The sequence below is a fragment of the Saimiri boliviensis genome, chromosome 3 (genome assembly GCF_048565385.1).
Source record: "Saimiri boliviensis isolate mSaiBol1 chromosome 3, mSaiBol1.pri, whole genome shotgun sequence".
Classification (NCBI taxonomy): domain Eukaryota; kingdom Metazoa; phylum Chordata; class Mammalia; order Primates; family Cebidae; genus Saimiri; species Saimiri boliviensis.
This window is the reverse complement of record NC_133451.1, coordinates 165629917-165651082: the sequence shown is the minus strand read 5'-3', so window position 1 is coordinate 165651082 and position 21166 is coordinate 165629917. Positions and strand designations below refer to the sequence as shown.

At 39.6% G+C, this 21166-nt stretch overlaps 1 long non-coding RNA gene across 1 annotated transcript in view; it reads left to right on the top strand.

Annotated features, from left to right (window-relative positions):
* LOC141584075 (uncharacterized) overlaps positions 1 to 20373 on the top strand; it is a 60220-nt gene extending 39847 nt beyond the window's left edge. The window contains exon 11 of the long non-coding RNA XR_012517022.1: positions 19764 to 20373. This is a non-coding gene — a long non-coding RNA (uncharacterized LOC141584075). The remainder of the gene's footprint in view (positions 1 to 19763) is intronic.
* The last annotated feature ends 793 nt before the right edge of the window (positions 20374 to 21166 follow it).

Below are 21166 nucleotides of genomic sequence, written 5' to 3'. Positions count from 1 at the left end.
TGGTAATTCAGATGAATTGTCTGAGCTACATCAGTTTATGATTATGTTCTGCTCATCCAGAGAACGCCAAGTGTTTTTAAGTCCTTTCTAGAGTAACTCAGAAATAACAGTCTTCCTTTTCTATGGGCTTTCATTTCCCACATCTCCTTCTTCCATTTGAAAATTATGATAGTAACAGTAAACACAAAGACGGTTGTCATTTAGCAAAGACCTGCTACCTACCAAGCACTGTGTTAAGTCCTTTAGGTACGTTATCCTTCAAACAATTCAGAGAGGTTTGTATTTTTATCCACACATGCACTCCTTGATAGCAAGAACCAACCCTTCCAAGGCCATCTTCCTGAAAAAGCTGGGACAGTCTTAGAAGCAAGTTTCCTGGATATTCTGGTTCTACAGGCCAGAGGTGCCCCCACCTGCAGGGATCTCTTATTCCTTCTGCCATCAGAGAGAACACTGACACCCAGGCTATGTGGTGAGTTCTCATTCTGTTCAGCCATTCTCTATGGCTATACTTTCTAGGCCCTTCCTTCAATCCTAGGTTGGAGGAAAAACTCTGTTGACCCAATTCTAGACTTTCCTGTCAACCCAAGGGAGTCTCCTGGTTCTTTTTAGCCCAGAGCTCCTGCAATGTCCTCTTGACTCTCTCACCTCCTCCCACTATGCATTTTTGCTACATGTTACACTATTGATTCTACTAAACCACACCAAAGCAGATGAATCCCTCTCTGCAGCAAGCCCTCTAATGTAAAATAATCTCTCATGCCCTAATAAAATTCTGATTTTACAGATAAGATGATGACTGAGGTTCAAAGATATCAAATAGTTTGCCTATGATGACCCAGGTAATTACAGTCAGCACTAGAACTTAGACTTCAAACCTGGGGCTTCTTATACCATATTATTCTGTTCCAGATCTTGTCAACTCAATATATTTCCAGGAATTTCAGAAATCAGACAGTATCCTTTTTTTATCTCATTTAAACACTCAATTCTCTGGAAAATGTTTATCTTATAAAAATACTTACAAGCATTCATAAATAGTAACAACAAATTTATCGAATGTTAAGTGTTCAGGAACATTAAGTACTTAAAGCATTTTAAAAGGGTGATTCACTAGCATTCCTAAGAAACTGCAATGGGGATGATTCACTACAGAAAGTTTAAATGAGACTTTGAAATAGACTGTGTACAAATCATAAATTATTAAAAAAGAGAGAGAGAGAGTAAAGATTTTTTTAAAAAACCCTTTGTGGTTGCTTTTCTTACAGCTGAATATCATTTTACTAGAAAAGGGGTTGGCCAACCTATTGATTCATCCTGGACGGATGCCACTTTTTGTTTTATATATCTTTTAAAGAACTATTGTTCATGTCACCTTCTTCTGCTGCTGCTGCTCCTTCTCTTCTCCTTCTTTCTTCTCTACCTCCTCCTCCCTTTTCTTTTTTGCATGGGGGGGTGTATTAAAATTAGTTCATACCAAAAAATCACAGTTGTTCTACAAAATTAATATCTATAAAAATTAATTTTATATTGGCTTCATTTGCTGTCTCTCCTTGTCCATAGATAATGCTTATAATTTTTTTCCAAGGGAGATAAAGATATCAGATTGATCTGCTTCTAAAGGTAGAATGGAAGTAAGGTCAGTGTTGAGATGTTATGAATTCACTCTTCAGGGAAGTTTCCAAGCTTATGTAGAGTAATAAAATAGTTAGGGTTCTCCAGAGAAATAGAATCAACAGGATGTAGGTAGGTAGGTAGGTAGGTAGGTAGGTAGGTAGATTTGTAGATAGGTAGATAGATCAATTGATCCTTATCTGTCTATATCTATATTGAAAAAAAGAGAGGTATTTTAAGAAATTGACTCACACGTGATCGCAGAGCTGGCAAGTTCCAAATCTGCAAGGAGGCCATCAGGCTGGAGACCCAGAGAACAGTCAGAGCTGCAGTTTAAACCAGAAGTCCGACTGCCTACAGAATTCAGAAACCAGTCTCCTTAAAACTTTTAACTGATTATATGAGGCACACCCACATCATTGAGGGCAATCTACTTCACTCAAAATCTACCAATTTAAATGAAAATGTCATCTAGAAAACACTTTTTTATAATACAGAAACATCTAGAATAATCTATCAAATATCTGGATTCTGTAGCCTAGCCAAGTTGACACATAAAATTAACCATCACCCTGTGTCTCATTTTCAACCTGGTCAGAATAAGTAGACTGGTTGCATAATAAACTCTACCGGATACACTCTTTTTCTCTCTCTGGCTTAGTCAGAAATTTTTATGGTTTTCACAAACTAAAATCTGGTTTCCTACATTTATGAGAATTTAGAAGGGAAATTATTGCCTCAAGTCTAACTGTAGTGTTACAAATCAGTAGCAATTTTCTTTGTTAGAATAGCTGGGGAAATTATTTTCTTCAAGCTCTAAAGATTTGATAATTCCTTCCCTGTTAGTCACTATGAACAACGGCATAAATCTATGGGATTATGAGAGTCACTTTCACAGCATTTTAAAGTAATTCCATTTCCGTAATTCCTTTCTTTAAACTTCTAATATTGACTCATTCCTTACTCTGTTCCCTGCTCTGTCTTAGTCTTACAGATGTAAGAAGAGCCCAACAGCAATTGAGTCAGAGCTGGTGAAAGATGAGAAGTTTGTGGGTTCTAACTCCCCTGATCCTAAATAATCTCATTCTCACGAGGGATTTTACCCATGGAAGTTATCACTCTGAGTGTGTGTGTGCCTGTGTGTCTGTGTCTTTGAAGGGAGGAGAGCAGAAATTAAGAGAAAAATGCAGAGGACATAGAAGAAAGAGGAGATTGACATTTTCTTCTTTTTCTTAGCTCTTTGTCCCTAAATGCTTGAAAAATTAAGATTTAAAAGATGTAAGATTTTGAAAAGATATGTTTGCTGTCATCTAAATCTTTCACCATCGAGATTTTGTGCTGGTGCCATGAAGAATGGGATGTAAAGGATGGAGTCAAAAGAGGAAAAGGCATCCCAGGCACACAAGTGGTGAAGATTTGTGGGAAAACAGCCTGGCCAGAGTGGAGAGCAGCAAACAATGAGGCTGGACAGGCAGCCTAAAGCCACATTTTCAATGGTCTCCAGAGCCCCACAGAGATTAAGCTTGTCACAGCAGTGTTGCCATGAGATAGCAGACATCATGAGGAGGGAGGTGGAATGAGAAGGAATGAACAGAAGGCCAAGGAAAGAATTTCAGAAAACCCAATCCTAGAGTGTGAGGGGTGGAGAGTGGTGATGTGTGTATCTTGTCCCAGGTCTGATTTTCTCTCTGAAGTTAGAGGGCAGGTCGGATGCTACAGGTAAGGGAAGAGAGTAGGATTGAAAGAAGATTGTTCAGTTCAATTCCACAAGGATTTTGAAGCTCCTGCTCTGGACTGGCCACAATGCTAGGTGTTAGGAATACAAAGATGAGTAAACTGTGGCCTGTCTTTTCAAGAAGCTTTCAGGCTTCAAGCAATCAAAAAAAAATTGTGTAAAACAAAATGAGTTAGTGGAACAAGGCTTGGTCTCCTCCTTGACTCTGAAGAAAACCAGATTATGCCACCTCACAATATGTCTCTTTGACATAATTTTTTTTTTACACGAAAGCAATTAAGAAGCAGATGCAGGAGAGCTCTGTCTTCTCTCTGTTTGCCTAAAAACAGGACAGAGAATTAGAAAGACAAGATATCTGTCTATTCTACCCCCTCTCACCTATAGTTCTCCTTGACAACCTTTATTAGCTTAGAGGTGGCACCAGAGGAAAAGCAGATTCTATTAGTTTCTCCATACATTTACTTTCCTATGGTTTTCTTGCTTTTGGAAGGCTGAGATTACGTTCCTCTATCTTGTCATTTCTCTAAAATGTACTATTCTTTCTGGAAGGTAATATATATGCCAGACTCGAAGCGATTACTTTGAGTTACTTTTTTTCACCTGATGTGCAACACATTCATGAATAAACTTGCTTTTCTCTTGTTAATGTCTTCTGTTGTAGGATTCGTCTCAACTATAAACTAATGAGGGTTGAGGAGAAATTGTTTTTTTCTCCCCTTCAACTGGGAGCATTGAACCTTGGCAGTCTAATGTGAGGGTGCGGGCAGCTTACCATGGAAGCCAGGATCTTGTAGACATGCCACGTGATCAAGAGCAAATGTACTTGAGAGGATAAGGCAGGAGGATTGCTTGAGCCCGGGAGTTTGAGGCTTCAGTGAGTGATGGCGGTGCCGCTGCACTCCAGCCTGGGTGAGAAGAGTGAGACACCTTGTCTCCAAATAAATAAATATTTTTAAATAAAAATAAAAAGTAGAGTGAGCTAACGACTGAAGCTGGATGAATAGCAGTTGCAGTGGAATAGCAAGTTCTGCACATGCAGAGGGTTGGGAGAGGCATGTGCATAAGAAAGTTGTAGCTTGAGATTTATTGTAAATTCTGAGATTTCATAATGAGGCCCAGGGAGTGCATATGCATATGTGTTGCTGCTGTGTAATAGGAATGGAGGTCAAGAAAAACAGCAAGTGAAGAGCTTTAGATCCAAGAGACAGATGGGTTGTTAATGCACAGTAATACTTTCATGTACTTGTGGCAAGATGAAATTGCTCCACTACTCTCAGAACGGGCTCAGAAACTATTCCTACATATCTCTGTAAATCATCTCAATTTCTTCATTACTTACTCCATTCTGTAGATAGCGGGAGGGCAATCCTAAATATTTAGGTTAGTTTCTAAGTAAACTCAGCAGCTACATAACTTGCAGGGCTCATTGAAAAATGAAAATGCATGATCCCTTTCTCAAAAATTGAGATTTTCAAAATGCTGACAATAGAGTGTGTAAACAAGGGTGGGGCACTTCTGATCACATACCCACAAAGCTGGCCCTGGTAATGAGGTCAACAACCCCTTTAGGGGACAGCTCTATATCTTTAAAGTGCTCAGGGTCTCAGAGTTCCTCTTTCTCTGGCTGCTCCTCCACAGGTGGGACAGAGATTTGGAGGAAAATAATATGTGACACAGCTGCTTTTTGTGTCTCCTGCACTGGTGACCACTGAGGTGCAGCCAGCTCATCTAATTTTGAGTGTAGAGTGCTGGCCCACATGCTGAAGCCTGTGAGTCCAACCACTTTACTTAAGTGGCACAATCTTGGCCAGGGTGGGACAAACCAGTCTACCAGTGCTTTTGGTACCTCCATGTTTTATCATTGGGGCACATGAGAAACATCCAGTTCCCCAAATTCCACAGCAACCTGTGGGTACTGCCTACACCACGGAGTCCTGTCCCCACTGTTCCCACATTCTGCACCGAATCCCTGTTACCCCGTGATTGGTTCAGCTCCTTTCTGGGACACCTGAGAAAGTGGGTCATGTGTACTAATGCTTCAAAAGCAGCTAATAGGTTAGGCTTTTAAGGGCGTGCAAGAACCTATTTGCCCTTTACATCTCTACTGACAGCTTTTGGATCTTTTCCTTCCCACCATTTCTCCAGCTGAAGAGATATTTTGAGCTTTTTGAGATTCCGTATGACATATCTCACTTTCTTACCTGGTTCTCAGTCACACCGAATTGTCTTCATCAGAATTTTTCATTCATAATGTATTACTTTCATTGGTTTCATGCATGTTCCTCTTTTATTTTCAGTTGTTCATTTATTAATTAAATAATATAATGAACATCATGAAATCACCACCCAATCCAGAAATTAAAACATTACCAATAACTTATACCTATCTCTGTGCTTCCCGTCATATCCTGCCCCCTGCCTCTCCTCTAGAAGTAATTATTATCCTGAATTTTACACCATTTCTCTCTCTCTCTCTCTCTCCCTCTCCTCTCTCTCTCTCTCTCTCTCTCTCTCACACACACACACACACACACACACACACACACACAGAGTTCTATCCCTTATATAGGCATTTGTGTACTATAGCCATTTCATACCAGTTCAAGAGAACCAACTGTGTGCATCCCTTCTGAACTCTATATTTAGTGAGCCCATGTTTGTCACCTGAAATCAGCCATGGTGGGAATATTTACAACATAAAATTAGCAAGTACTGCACAACGTAGCCCTTTTCTCCAGAGAGCCTGTTTTAAACCTTTACCAACACACCACTGTATGCATATTACTAAACAAAGAATATTTGCCTCCTTTGCTCACTTGCTGTATTCCTAGCACTTAGAACAATGCCCAGTACATAATACATAGGAAGTTGTTAAATGTGTGAGTAAGTGTCTTTCTCTATCCCTGTTCCTGGATACTTTGAGTGGATATGGACGGGCTTGTGATTCTTTCTGAGCCTACTATACATTTCTGGCCAAAAGAAAAAAGCCATATATTGACTTTTTTATGGAACTAAAAGATTAATCCTGATATTTTGATGTCTTTAAGTGGCTCTACAACTTTACATTTTTCTATACTATCCTACTCTACCCTCATCATGCGACTGAAACAATCCTATGTGTTTATCATTCTTGTTTCATTTTCCTCTCCTCTTCCTAAGCACATAGAAAAACAGTATTTCCCATCCCTCTTGGAACTAGGTTGAAGCCACATGACTGAGTTTTGCTGATGGACGTAAGTAAGACCTGGCCACGTGCCCCCATCATATTCTCATTCCTCTTTTCCAGCTCTTGTTTAAGATGGGGCAGTGTACAGGGTGCTGGATCACTGAGTCACCATTTAGAGGAGAGCCCCAAAGGGGATCCACTAACCCACAAGATTGACATGAGCAAAAAACTTATTTGATTAAGCTAATGAGCTTTGGTATTTGTTACTGCAGACTGGTTGGTCCTATCCTGACCCTTTTCTCAGGAATATCCCCATAAGTCCTAGATTAATTTTAATTGAACAAACATGGATCATATGTCCATTCCTGAAATAATTATTGTGGCCAGAAAAATTTGATGCATTGATTGACCCAACTTGGGTCACATGCTCTATTCCTGGAGTTCAACATGAACTTTGACAAACAAATGGGTTGATACTGAGGTAAGAGTTGATATGCCAGAAAGAAATTATGGAATTATTTTGGTTTTGTTTTTTTAAGGAGTAGGAGAGAATAAGGAGTGGACACTAATGTCAAAAAATATGAGCTTTCAGGAATTATGGGTAGACTATTTTATTTTAGTAAATATTAATGTTAAGGATTAGTTTTAGATAAAGTCTGAAAGGTCAAATTGAATCCAATTTTAAAACCCTAACCCTGGAATGCCAAACTAAGGTAGATTTTCTATTCTTAGGAAATTATATATGTTTTTGTGTTGGGCAGTTATTTGATGTGTTTGATGAGAGGTGTTATTTAAGAATAATAACTTGGTGATAATTTGAGAATAGTTTGAGATGGGATAAAACTGGAGTTTAGAAAATTATAATTTGAGAATGCAAGAATGAGTAATAGTAGTAGTGATTGTAGAGAAAAATGATGCATACTGAGTTATATAAGAAAGGAAGAATTGACAGATCTTTGGGGGGACATAAGCAGGAAAGAAGAGTCAAATGTTTGAAACTTGCACAGGAAGATTTTATTTGGGGAAAATTATACACTTCAGGATGTTGAGTCTGAGATGTCTTTTAGATATTCAAATGGAAGACAAATAGTTTTGTAGCTTGAATCTGCGAATAATGTGGTCTGGAGACATAGATTTGGTAGTCATCTACTTAAAGATATTTGTTGATAAAATTATTTAATGAGAGTGGAGATAAAAAGCAAAAGTCTAAGAAAAACTTCTTGGAACTGGCTTGCCATATGCAGAAAATTGAAACTAGACCCCTTCCTCACACCTTATACAAAATTTACCTCACAATAGGTTGAAGACTTAAACATAAAACTCCAAACTATAATAACCCTAGAAGAAAATCTAAACAATATCATTCAGGATATAGACACCGGCAAAGATTTCATGATGAAATAGCCAAAAGCAACTGCAAAAGAAGCAAAAATTGATAAATGAGATCTAATTAAACTAAAGATCTTCTGCACAGCAAAGGAAACTATCATCAGAACTAACAGGCAACCTACAGAGTGGGAGAAAAAATTTGCAATCTGTCTATCTGACAAAGGTCTAATATCAAGAATCTACAAAGAACTCAAACAAATTTACACAAAAAAAACAAACAGCCCTATTATAAAGTGGGCAAAGGACATGAACAGACATTTCTCAAAAAAAAAAAAGATATTCATGCAGCCAACAAACATAAGGAAAAAAGCTCAACATCACTGATCATTAGAGAAATGCAAATCAAAATCACAATGAGATATCATCTCACACCAGTCAGAATGGTGATTATTAAAAAGTCAAGAAACAACAAATGCTGACAAGGTTGCAGGGTAATAGGAATGCTTTTACATTGTTGGTAGGAATGTAAATTAGTTCAACCATTGTGGAAGACAGTTTGGTAATTCCTCAAAGATGTAGATCCAGAAATACCATTTGGCCCAGCAATCCTGTTACTGGGTGTATATCCAAAGGAATATAAATCATTCTATTACAAAGATACATGCACACATACATTCATTGCAGCACTATTCACAATAGCAAAGACATAGAATCAACCCAAATGCCCATCAACAATAGACTGGATAAAGAAAATGTGGTGCATATACACCATGGAATACTATGCAGCCAGAAAAAGAAATGAGATTATGTCCTTTGCAGGAACATGGATGAAGCTGGAAGCCATTATCCTTAGCAAACTAATGTTGGAACAGAAAACCAAATGCCACATGTTCTCAATTTTAAGTGGGAGCTGAACAATGAGAACAAGTGACACAGGGGGGAACAACACACACTAGCACCTGTCAAGGGGTGGGATAGAGGGAGGGAGAGCATTAGGAAAAACACTAATGCATGCTGGGATTAATATCTAGGTAATGGATTGACAGGTACAGCAACCACCATGGCACATTTTACCTGTGTAAAAAACCTGCACATGTACCCCAGAACTAAAAGTGAAAATTTTAAAAAAAGAATAACTCCTTGGGCAATAACCACCATTGTGACCCGGTAGAGGTAGGAGAAACTGACTGAAGAAGAGAGAAGTGAAGAGAAGTAGGAAGCCAATAAAACAGTGTGGAATTAAGGAATGAGAAAATCTCAACTTCTCTTAAAATTGCCAAATGCTGCAGGGTAACACTAAGAAAGTCACTGAGATCTTGAAATTTCAATAAAATGAAAATGAAGTTTCAGGAAAGCCAAATTTTGAAATGTTAATGAGATAGTAAGTGGTAAAGAAATAGCTTTAAAAGTCAGGTAGGAAATAACTTAGTAGATTGAAGGTATACTACACTCAAACAAAGGTTTCTGCAGGACTAAGGAGATCTGTGCATTTTTAAATGAGAGGAAAAAAAGCCGCAAAGGAGAGCTTCAGCTGTTGATGTTCTAGGGTTCATTCTTGTTTTTGTTTGTTTTGTTTTCCAGAAAACTCATGATAATATTACCATTTATTGCCACCTAATATGTGTCAAGCACTGCAATACTTTTTAATTATATTTTGCCAACTACTGAACCTATTTTATAATGAGAAAATGAAAAATTAGGGAAATACCCCAACAAAATCAGCCATGTCTTAAGTGGTGGAGCAGAATATCCACTGCTTGGTGTGAATTCACTTTCCATTATGCCTCCCAGTCTCTGAAATGCCAATAGTGCTGGCATCAGATAATCCACCAGAAAGTCCTCAAAAAATGGTAAATGAAATGAAAGAGCCTGGATATAATTTAATAAAGACTTCCAGGGATTTCTGATAAGGGACCTAAGAATTTATCTCAGCAAAATGAAGTCCCCTGAGGCTTCTCCTCTGTGCCTATTTATTATACATGATAACATGTAGTTAGTTATGGCTTGAAATTTGTATCAAGAATGAATTAGTCTGAAGGTAAGCAAGCTGACTTTCTTTTATCAGATAAAAGAGTATATAAATCTTTATCAGATAAAGATTATATAAATCTTTTTGCCTTATAAATTAGGAAAAACAAGAAACTAAATTAATTATTCTGCTGAGATAAGAGATTGACCCCAATACTCAAACATGTAATACTCAAACATATGTATTCCTCAGCAACTTTGTTTTTCTTTCATTTTTTTTCTGTTTTACACCTATTTTTAATTTTTTAAGTTCTTTGGGGATTCTTTGGGAAAGTGAGTGGTATATATGTGGGTTTATGTTGTATATTCTATCTCATTGGTTGTTGTTCTCTCTGGAGAGAGCTGAAAAACGGATAGGTTTTTAACAGGAACATATGCTAGTGAGGCTATTCCAGGTGTAAAGACAGTACAGAAAAATGAGCAGAGGCAAGCTAGCCCTGAGAGTTTCAGAGCACAGGAGTTTGATGATGTTATAGAAATACAGAATAGACTTTTTAAATTAATACATTGTGGCTTACCATGCAGAAAGAAGAGAGTCTAAAATCCCCAAGTGGACAGCTCTATAGTCTCAGCTCCCCTAAAGTTACAAATGACACTGTATGTATTGTTATGCAAATCAATATGCTGAACTAGCCTAACAGTGCAAACAAGCCATCCAGAATCTTTATCCAAGAATTCTTTGTCTCTTCCCAAGAAACTCTTTGGTATCTTCAATGTTTTATTGTAACACAGTAAAGTTTTGGGTAGGGATACCTTGAACCCAGAAGGAAGGGTTTTGAACAAGGTATCTTGTGACACAGGGAAGTATGGATACTTCTGGAAGGGAAGGAGTTCATAAGGGCTTCATTGATGGTTCATGAGACACATGTAGGGGAATAGTAGGAGATGCAGGCTAGAAAGAAAAGTTTAGGTTGTAACTGAGAACTGTGAGTGCCAGGCAGTCATATGTACAGCAGAAGCTCTTTTGATGGATGCCCAACGATTCACTCCTTACATAATCAATGCTTCTCATTCTGTCTGTAAAACTTGTTCACTGATGCCTCCTGTGCTTGAGCTTGGGAGGTTAGTCAGCCTTTCTCCACAGCTCCTGGCATTTCTGATCCCATTATCTGAATTCACGGTTTACCAAGAATCCATTGCCTTTGCTCCTAAGCCTGTTGTGCCTTCTGTATTTGTCACTGGAATTGCATAATGTAATTTAATGCTATGTAACTTGATAAAATATGAATGTAGGGGGAATGATCGAAGAATAGTTTCTGTTACAGTTAAGTACAATGCTTTGGAGATAATTGATAAAAGTTATTACCTAAAATAATTGATTTCATATAAACTGTGAATGAGAAAGTTTCTTTTTAATTGGAGAAAGTATCTAAAACTCCAGGAGACCAGGTGCAGTGGCTCGTGCCTGTAATCCTAGCACTTGGGAAGCCAAGGCAAGAGAATTGCTTGAGCTCAATTGCTTGAGCCCAGGAGATCAGCACCAGCCTGGACAACATAGAAAGACCTATCTCAAATATATTTTAAAATAATAATAATAAATAAAAATAAAAGTCCAGAAGAATTCTGGGCTTAGATTACTTTACAGGTATCTTTAAAGACTTATTCCACTTTAAAGCAGTTAAAACCACAAATCATAAGATGATGAAGTCTGCGTGTGGTTAGATAAGGAGGCAACTTCGAACTCCACCAGAGGATTCATGCTCAAGACTGGGCCCTGGCCCCTAGCAAATGTGCCTGCCCATGTTTAACATCAAATGTAAAATATTAGGGTGTTTACACAGCATTTTTTATGATTCCTCATTTTAACTAATTTGTTCAATTAATTACTTGAGTAGCCACTAAACATTTTCAAGGAAGGAAGTGACATATTTAAGACAATTAAAGTAGAATTTGTTTCCATTTATTAAACATTTTAGGCCATGTGCAGTGGTTTGTATCTGTAATCCCAGCACTTGGGAGGGTGAAACAAGATAGCCTGAGGCCAGGTGTTGGAAAACAGTCTGGATAACAACATGAGACCTTGTCTCTTAAAAAAAAAAATCTACCTTTCACCACGAAAATTTCAATACTATACAACTAAAATGTATTCTCTTGAAGGATGACTTAAGTAGAATTCTTTCCATAATTTGATTTGGAAGGCAGTATGACACTGTGGGTAAGACGTCAGGTGCTGAAGGCTAATAGCTTTAAATCCTGGCATTAACACTGATATGGTTTGGCTCTGTGCCTCCACCCAGATCTCATGTTGAATTTTAATTCCTGGTGTTGGAGGAGGAGCCTGGTGGGAGGTGACCGAATCATGGAGAAGGACATGCCCCTTGCTGTTCTTGTGATAGAGTTCACATGAGATCTGGTTGTCTGAAAGTGCATAGCACCTTACCCTTCTCTCTCAATCTCTCTTCTGCTGGCCATGTGAAGATGTACTTACTTCCCTTTCACCTTCCTCCATGATTGTAAGTTTCTTGGGTCTTCCCCAGAAGCAGAAACCTGTTCTGCTCATAGAACCATAGCCAATTAAACCTTTTTTCTTTATAAATTACTCAGTGTCAGGTATGTATTTATGGCAGTATGAGAATGGATTAATAAAAAAAATTGGTACCACTAGAAATGGAGCATTGCTATAGAGATGCCTGAAAATGTGGAAGCAACTTTGGAACTGGGTAATGGACAGAGGTTGGAACAGTTTGAAGGGTTCAGAAGAAGACAGGAAGATGAAGGAAAGTTTGGAACTTCCTAGAGACTTGTTGAATAATTGTAACCAAAATGCTGATAGTGAGATGGACAATGAAGTCCAAGCTGAAGGAGTCTCACACAGAGATGAGGAACTTACTGGGAACTGGAGTAAAGGTCTCTCTTGCTATGCTTTAGCAAAGAGAAAGGCTGCATTGTACTTCTGCTCTAGGGACGTGTGGAACTTTGAACTTGAAAGAGATGATTTAGGGTAATCTGGCAGAAGAAATTTCTAAGCAACAAAGCATTCAAGATGTGACCTGAGCCCAAGATGTAACAGCATGGGCTCATATGCATGCACAAAGAGATTATCTGAAACTGGAACTTATATTTAAAAGGAAAGCAGAGCATAAAAGTTTGAAAAATTTGCAGCCTGACCACGTGGTGGGAAAACAGATTTTCTGTGAAGGAATTCAAGCCAGCTGTAGAAATTTGCAAAAGTAAAGAGAAGCCAAACATTAATACTCAAGACAATAAGGAAAATGCCTCCAAGTCATTTCAGAGATGTTCTCAGCAACCCCACCCATCATAGGCCCAGAGGTCTAGAAGGGAAAAATGGTTTTGTGGGCCAGGTCCAGTGCCCCACTGTTCTGCACAGCCTCAGGACATGGCGCCCTGCGTCCCAGCCACTCTAGCTATGGCTAAAAGGGGCCAACATACAGCTGATGCTGCTGTTCCAGAGAGTGCAAGCCAGCAAGCTGAAAGCCACCAAGGCTTCTGCATGGCATTAAGCTTCCAGGCTCACAGATGGCAAGAGTTGATGCTTGGGTATGTCTGCCTAGATTTCAGAGGATATATGGAAACACCTCGATGTCCAGGAATAAGTCTGCTGAAAGAGTAGAGTCCTCATGAAGAACCTCTCCTAGGGCAGCAAGGAGGGGAAACGTGGGGTTGCAGGCTACATGCAGAGTCCTCACTGGGGCACTGCCTAGTGGAGCTGTGAGAAGAGGGCCACCATTCTCCACACCCCATAATGGTAGATTCACTGACAGCTTGCACTATGCACCTGGGAAAGCCACAGGCACTGAGTGCCAGCCTGTGAAAGTTGCTGTGGGGTTTGTACCCCTGCAGAGCCACAGGGGAGGAGCTTCCCAAGATCTTGGGAGCCCACCTCTTGCATCAATGTGGCGTGGATATGAGACATGGAATCAAAGGAAATAATTTTGGAGCTTTAAGATTTAATGACTGCCCTGCTGGGTTTCCGACTTGCATGGGGCCTGTAGCCTCTTTATTTTGGCCAATTTCTACACTTTGGAATGAGAACATTTACCCAATGCCTAGAAACCCATTGTATCTTGGAAGTAACTAACTTGTTTTTTATCTTACAGGCTCATAGGCAGAAGGGACTTGCCCCACTTTGGACTTGGATTTTGGGGTTAATGCTGGAATGTCTTAAGACTTTGGGAAACTGTTGGTAGGGCATGATTTTGTTTTGAAATGTGAAAAGGACACGAAATTTGAGAGGGGCCAGTGTTTCCAAAAAGGGGTCCAGATCCAGACCCCAAGAGAGGGTTCGTGGATCTTGCACAAGAAACAATTCAGGGTGAGTTCCTAGAATAAAGTGAAAGCAAATTTATTAAGAAAGTGAAGGAATAAAAGACTGGCTACTCCATAGGCAGAGCAACCCCAAGGGCTGCTGGCTGCCCATTTTTATGATAAGCTAAATGAGGGGTGGATAATTTATGTGCTCTTTTAGACCAAATAGGGTAACTTCCTGACATTGCCATAGCATTTGTAAACTCTCACGGTGCTGGTGGAAGTATAGCAGTGAGGACGTTCAGAGGTCACTCTTGTTACCATCTTGGTTTTGGTGGGTTTTAGTGGGCTTATTTACTGCAAATTATTTTACGAGCAAGGTCTTTATGACCTGTATCTTGTGCTGACCTCCTATATCTTCCTGTGACTCAGAATGCCTTAACCATCTGAGAATGCAGCCCAGTAGATCTTAGCCTCATATTTCCCAGCCCCTATTCAAGATTGAGCTGCTCTGGTACACACAACTCTGACACGGAGGTAGAATAATATGGTTTGGCTCTATATAGCCACCCAAATCTCATGCTGAATTGTAATTCCCAATGTTGAGTAAAGGACCTGGTAAGAGGTGATTGGATCATGGGGGCAGATTTCCCCCTTGCTGTTTTCATGATCGTGAGTGAGTTCTTATGAGATCTGATGGTTAAAAAGTGTGTGGCATTTCTTCCTTACCTGTCTCTCCTGCTCTGCCATCTGAAGCCTGTGCCTGCTTCCCCTTTACCTTGCTTGTAAGTTTCCTGAGGCCTTCCCAGCCATGCCTTCTGTACAACCTATGAAAATGTGAGTGAATTGAACCTTTGTTCTCTATAAGTTACCCAGTCTTAGGCATGTTTTTATAGCAGGGTGAAAATGGACTAATACAATTGACAATAGGTTCTTACTGTCACCACTTAGATTTCAGGAAGGGAATGGGGTCAAGCGTGTGTTCCCTCCCTGAAACAAGTTCTTCTCACAGTTTTCCAGCTGCTCTCTGTATTAGATTAAGGGATTGAGAGGGTCACTGTGCTCTCCCATGGCCTAAATTGTACATTTCTCCAGTGAGAAAGTAAACCAAAGAAACATACTCACTTACCCATTCTTGTATTGGGGACTCACCTCCCAGTTCCTCGCCAGTCCCAGCCACACAGGCTGACTGGTTTTATTCTCCTTCCTAGATTTTGATGTTATTTTTCACTTTTCTAGGAGATGATTGAATCATTGGTGCACTTCCCCTTTGCTGTTCTTGTGACAGAGTTCTCACAAGATCTGGTTGTTTCAAAGTGTGTAGCATCTCCCTATTCTCTGTCTCTATGTCTCTTGCCAGCCATGTGAATATGTGCCTGCTTCCCCTTTGACTTTTGCCATCATTGTAAGTTTACTGAGGCCTCTGCAGAAGAAGAAGCTTGTATAACAGGCAGAACCATGAACTGATTAAGCTTCTTTTCTTTATAAATTACCCAGTCTCCGGTATGTCTTTATAGTAGTGTGAGAGTGGACTAATACAACCACCTATCAATGCTTGGCTTTGGGCAAGTGAGTTGGCCTCTCTTTGCCTTGAGTTTCTCATGCCTTAAAGGAGGATAAGAATAGAACCTACTTAGGAGGAATGAGGCATGCACTTTCACTATTACTGTTATTATTATTTTTTTAAATTAAGATAGATGACTCTGTTGACCAGAGAGTGGGGTGGAGACTGAAGATATTCATGCCAGACTCAAGAGTATGTAATACTGTGCCTAACATAAGAAGGTAAGGATTTTGGTGAATTTGCACTGTACCTTTCTATAATAAAATATTACTAGAAAATAACCCCATGCAGTGAACACACAAACCCCCAGAAAACACTACTTTATCACCCTGATGCTTTACTATTTGCCAGGCTGGCCACGTTTCAGCTCCTCTGAGCATCTGTTTTTGTACAAGGATGATCTAATCAAGTGGGAGTCTCCTCCATGACCGATGATGTTTCAACCTTTTCCCAGCTTCTTATATTAGGGCCATTTTTTTTCCTCTGCCATTATTTTAGATACAGATGTGCTACATAAACTTTAGCCCAGAAGAGAATTATTTAACAAGTCAAAAGCAATTACTAAAATCTGTCATTGGCTGAAGGTTACATTGTAAGTAAAAAGCAAAGTTTTCCATTATGCTGCAGCTACTTAAAAAGCAGAAAGAATACCAGATATTTTTCAGTAAAGAAATTTTATAGGACCACCAAGTTCAATTGCCCATTACATGATAACAAACCAATACACCAGAATAGGGAGAGCGGCAGCAGAGAATAGTTTAGTAACCATATGGCAGCAACATGGGGAGGTGGGAGGTAACCCCAAATCTGCTTTCCTGGGGAGCTTTGGGCTGGGGATTTTAAGGGAATTTTATTGAGTAGGGGGCTGAGGAGCTGGAAGTTGATGACTGGTTAGGGTGTGAGGAATGAAATCATAGGGATATAGAAACCATTCTTGCACTGGGTTGGTTTCTCAGAGGGAGTCTTCAGATTGGCTGATGTCAGTGAACCCATTGGAATGCAAGATCTGGAAAAATCTCAAAATGGAAATCTGAGGTTCCTTATGTTAAAGAAGTTATCTATAGAACTTAGGACCTTGTGACAGGAGCTAGGTGCTCTCTAAGCAGTGTACAGCTATAAGGAAGCAGGTTACAGGGCAAGCTGCTATGCCTCTACTCAAATTTTATGCTTTTGTTAAAAACCTGGTAGTTTAGTTTTATTAATTTTATGAGGATGATTTCAGAAATAAAATATAATATATAAAAATACTGATTTTTCTCAAAACAGTTGAACTCGTGGAGATAGAGAATAGAAGGATAGTTATCAGAGAAAGGGCAATGGGGGGTGGGGAAATGTGGTGATGGCTAATGGGTACAAAAAAAAATAGAAAGAATAAATAAGGCTGGACCCAGTGGCAGCAGGAGAATCACTTGAATCTGGGAGGCAGAAGTTGCAGTGAGCCAAGATCGTGCCATTGCACTCCAGCCTGGGCAATAGAGTGAGACTCCATCTCAAAAAAATAAAATAAAATAAAATAGTATTTGATAGCACAACACAGGAACTATAGACAATCATAATTTATTTGTATATTTAAAAATAACTAAAAGAGCATAATTGGATTGTTTGTGGCACAAAGAATTAACAATTGAGGAGATGAATATCCAATTTTCCATGATGTGATTTTTTTTTTTTTTTTTTTTTTTTTTTTTTTTTTGAGATGGAGTTTCGCTCTTGCTACCCAGTCTGGAGTGCAACGGCGCGATCTCGGCTCACCGCAACCTCCGCCTCCTGGGTTCAGGCAATTCTCCTGCCTCAGCCTCCTGAGTAGCTGGGATTACAGGCATGTGCCACCACGCCCAGCTAATTTTTTGTATTTTTTAGTAGAGACGGGGTTTCACCGTGTTGACCAGGATGGTCTCGATCTCCCGACCTCGCAATCCACCCTCCTCAGCCTCCCAAAGTGCTGGGATTACAGGCTTGAGCCACCGCGCCCAGCTCATGATGTGATTATTATAAATTACAGGCCTGTACCAAAATATGTCATGTACCCCATAAATACAAATGCCTATGTATCCACAAAAAATTAAAAATAAAACTAAAATACTGATTTTTCTGAGGACGCAGTCTTGCTGTGATTCTCCAAGATTCATAACTATTTTTAAAAGTTTATATGTGTATGTGCACAGATTTACATATGCACATTAGCGTACACAGAATAAAAGACATGTAAAATTCAGAACTCCTCACATCCTTAAAAAGATATTCTGAATCACATGTCCTACATCTTTCATGATTAAAATGGCTTTTTTAAAATGTTCTGGTAGCATAATAAGAAGTACATATTTGGTCTCTGCCGCTGGTTCCTGGCACAGAGCTTATATATAGACTCTCATAACTTCCCATATGACGGAGTGATGGGAGTATCTTTTTGCTATTTTGGTCTTAGTCTCAGGTTTCTGATACCAGAGTTTCTAAAATCCTTAGAATCTCTAGAGTGGTAAGAGTATCTTTTTGTTTATATTATTGAGACAACTGGTGGGTGAAAGCCCCTAGATATCTTCAGGATGAGGGCTGACTGCCAGAGACTGACTTCTCATATGATGAGAAGATTAGAAATTTCAGCCCCTATACCTGCTACCCCACCTCTGGGGAGGGAAGAAGGAATGGAGATTGAATTCAATCACCAATGGCCTCTGGTTTAATCAATCATGCCTGCATCCTGGTACCTCCACAAAAACCCTAATCAATGGAGATTGGAGGGCTCCTGGCTTGGTGAATACATGCTGGAAGGGTAGCATACCCAGAGAGAGCCTGGAAGCTCCCTGCTCCTCCCCCATCTTTTGCCCTATACATTTCTTCATCTGGCTGTTTATTTGTATCCTTTAGAATATCTTCTGTAATAAATCGGTAATAGTAAAATAAAGAACTCTGTCTGAATTCTGTGAGCTGTTCTTGCAAATTATCAGACCCGAGGAGGGGATTATGGGAAAGCCTAATTTATAGCCAAACTGGTCAGAAATACAGGTCACAACCTGGAACTTTCAACTCGTTTCTGAAATAGAAGGCAGTCTTGAGGGACTCAGCCCTTAACCTCTGGGGTCAGCCCTAGCTCTGTCTGGGTGGCATCATAATTGAATTGAAGGATACACACTTGGTGCCTCAAGAGTTGGAAAACTGCTTAATATAAGAGAAAAACGCACACGTTTGGTGTCAATAGTGAAGTGGTAAATAGCAGAGAAGAAGAGTTTGATTTTTAGTCCCTGAGCTGTGTGGGTATCCGTCACATTGTAAGTCAAATAAAATGAGTAGAGATGACTATCTAAATTTAACATTTTGAGATTCAAGCGTTATAAGTCAGAGCATACACACAGACCCCACAGACTAGGTAGTCTTTGGTATGTTTGAAAAACAAAGAGAAGATTGGAAGTTTTATTAGAAGGAGAAGTGGTGTGCATTGTTCTTCCAGAAAATTCGTTGGCACTAGTAAGTTTCTGGGGGGCTGGCATGCTCTGAGTGGCAAGTGATGAAAGTGGTGGGTAAAACTGTTCTTAGAATCACAGCACGTTGTTTCAGTAGCCATTAAGTAAAACTGGTTTCAGATGACAGCAGGCAGTTTCAGCAGCCAGGCTTACAGAGAGTGACATTCTTGGAGCAATGTTATGTGCCCTGAGTGCTTTTCCCCCCGGCTTCTGGACTCTGGATTAGTTCAATGTCACAAGAATGACCCAGTTTGTATGATCAGTTTTCACAACATTCCATCATGGTCATGGTTGTTCTTACCAAGTTTCACAGTGAATAGTGATGAGAAATCTAAAAAGGAAGAAAAAGCGAGGGGAGGAGGAGAGGGAAAGAGGAAAGGAAAAGAGGGAGGGAGGGAGGGAGGGAGGGAGGTTCACTGCCCATTACTACCATAAGTGAAAAGGAACAGAAACTGTAGGTGGGGATAGTCTTTCTGTGACATTCCAGCATGTAAACAACCCCCAAATACCAGAAGCTCCTTTTGGGCATCTTTCCTTCTCTCTAGCTCCATCCTGGTTGAGCGGGAGCTCACTGCAGGGAGAACCCACAGAGACAGGGCAAGAAGGATGTGCCACTCTGGCTTTTCCATTTCCTCTTTTCGGTTCTGTGTTTCCACTTTGCAGTTTCCTTGATTCAGAGTAAAAAGATAAAAACACAAAGAGGCAGCACCAGCTCCTTTCCCAGCTGTGACTAGATTGTACGATACCCAATACCCAATCCATGGCTCCAAGGACTGCATGTACTGAAGCCTGGTATTCATGACAGACTCATTTCCATACGTGAGTCCACTTTTGCTCCGTGAGTGTTGGGCTCTTTTGAAGGGAATGGTTAGAGCTGTTGCGAGTGGACTTCCTGGCTGCCACAGAGTTGTCTGGATTCCTTGGAAATGCACACTCGCAGGCCGCTGCTCACTGAAGCTGTTTCCTTCACTGGCCGCCATTCTCCTGTCTCATTAGCCACTGCCTATGACGCAGGTGTCGTTTTTCCCTTTTACTCATCAGCACCAAAATCCACAGGGTTGTGATGGGTTAGCAGCCTTTATTATTAGCAAAAAGCCCTGTGGCCTCAGAGACAAAATGAATCGTGGTTAGAAATCTCCATCTCCTCTCTCCCTTGGCATGATGCCATCTGAAAATAGAGAGGACTCTGTTCCATTTGTAAAGCCCTAAGGAGAAAAACTGAGTTTGAAACGTTTTTTAATTATGCTGGTATTTAACAATAAACTTTGTAATATGAAAGTCTCATCTCACTGTTCAGTATATTCTTTGACTTTCTTTTTAAATCAAGCGAAAAATGTGTTTGAACTTTCTTGAGTTATGCCAGGATTTAAAATAGATGTGTGTGCATATATATGTGTGTATATACAGATATATATATAATTTTAAAATTATATGTGTGTGAATATATATAGATTTTTGGATTATGTGTATATATATATATATAGTTTACAAATATATATAGTTTACAAATATATCGTTTCAATAGATATCTATAACTATATAGTTTCCAAATCTATAGTTTCAATAGATTTTTGAATTCAAACTGACTACTCAATATATTGATTATGTGTTTAAAGGTTTGAAGATGTAAGAAGAGAGAAATGTTACTAATGTCACTTTCTGTCAATGACTGTAATTGCTACTTGCACGTAAGTTTGCATTGTTTTTTTTTCCCCCCTTCTGGTCTTGGAATGTCGTGGAAGGAGTGGGGTTTTATTTGTTTCATAAGAATCCTTTATTTATCATTATTATCTGTTTCTTGGTTGAATGGGAAAAATAGACACCTCTCCCTTACTCCTGTGTCCTTCCATATGGAGAGAGCACCCTTGCCTCACACGCTACCCCTTTACTCATCTGTCCATCAGAGGAAGATGGACTTTGTGGAATATTGTTTCCAAAGGTGGTCACAATAATTCCTCCCTCCACAGCCCTTTACAATGTGGATTTGGCACTCCTCCCGTTAAGAGATGAAATTAATTTCTCCACCCTTTCCATCTGGCTGGCACTGTGACTTGCTTTCTCCCACA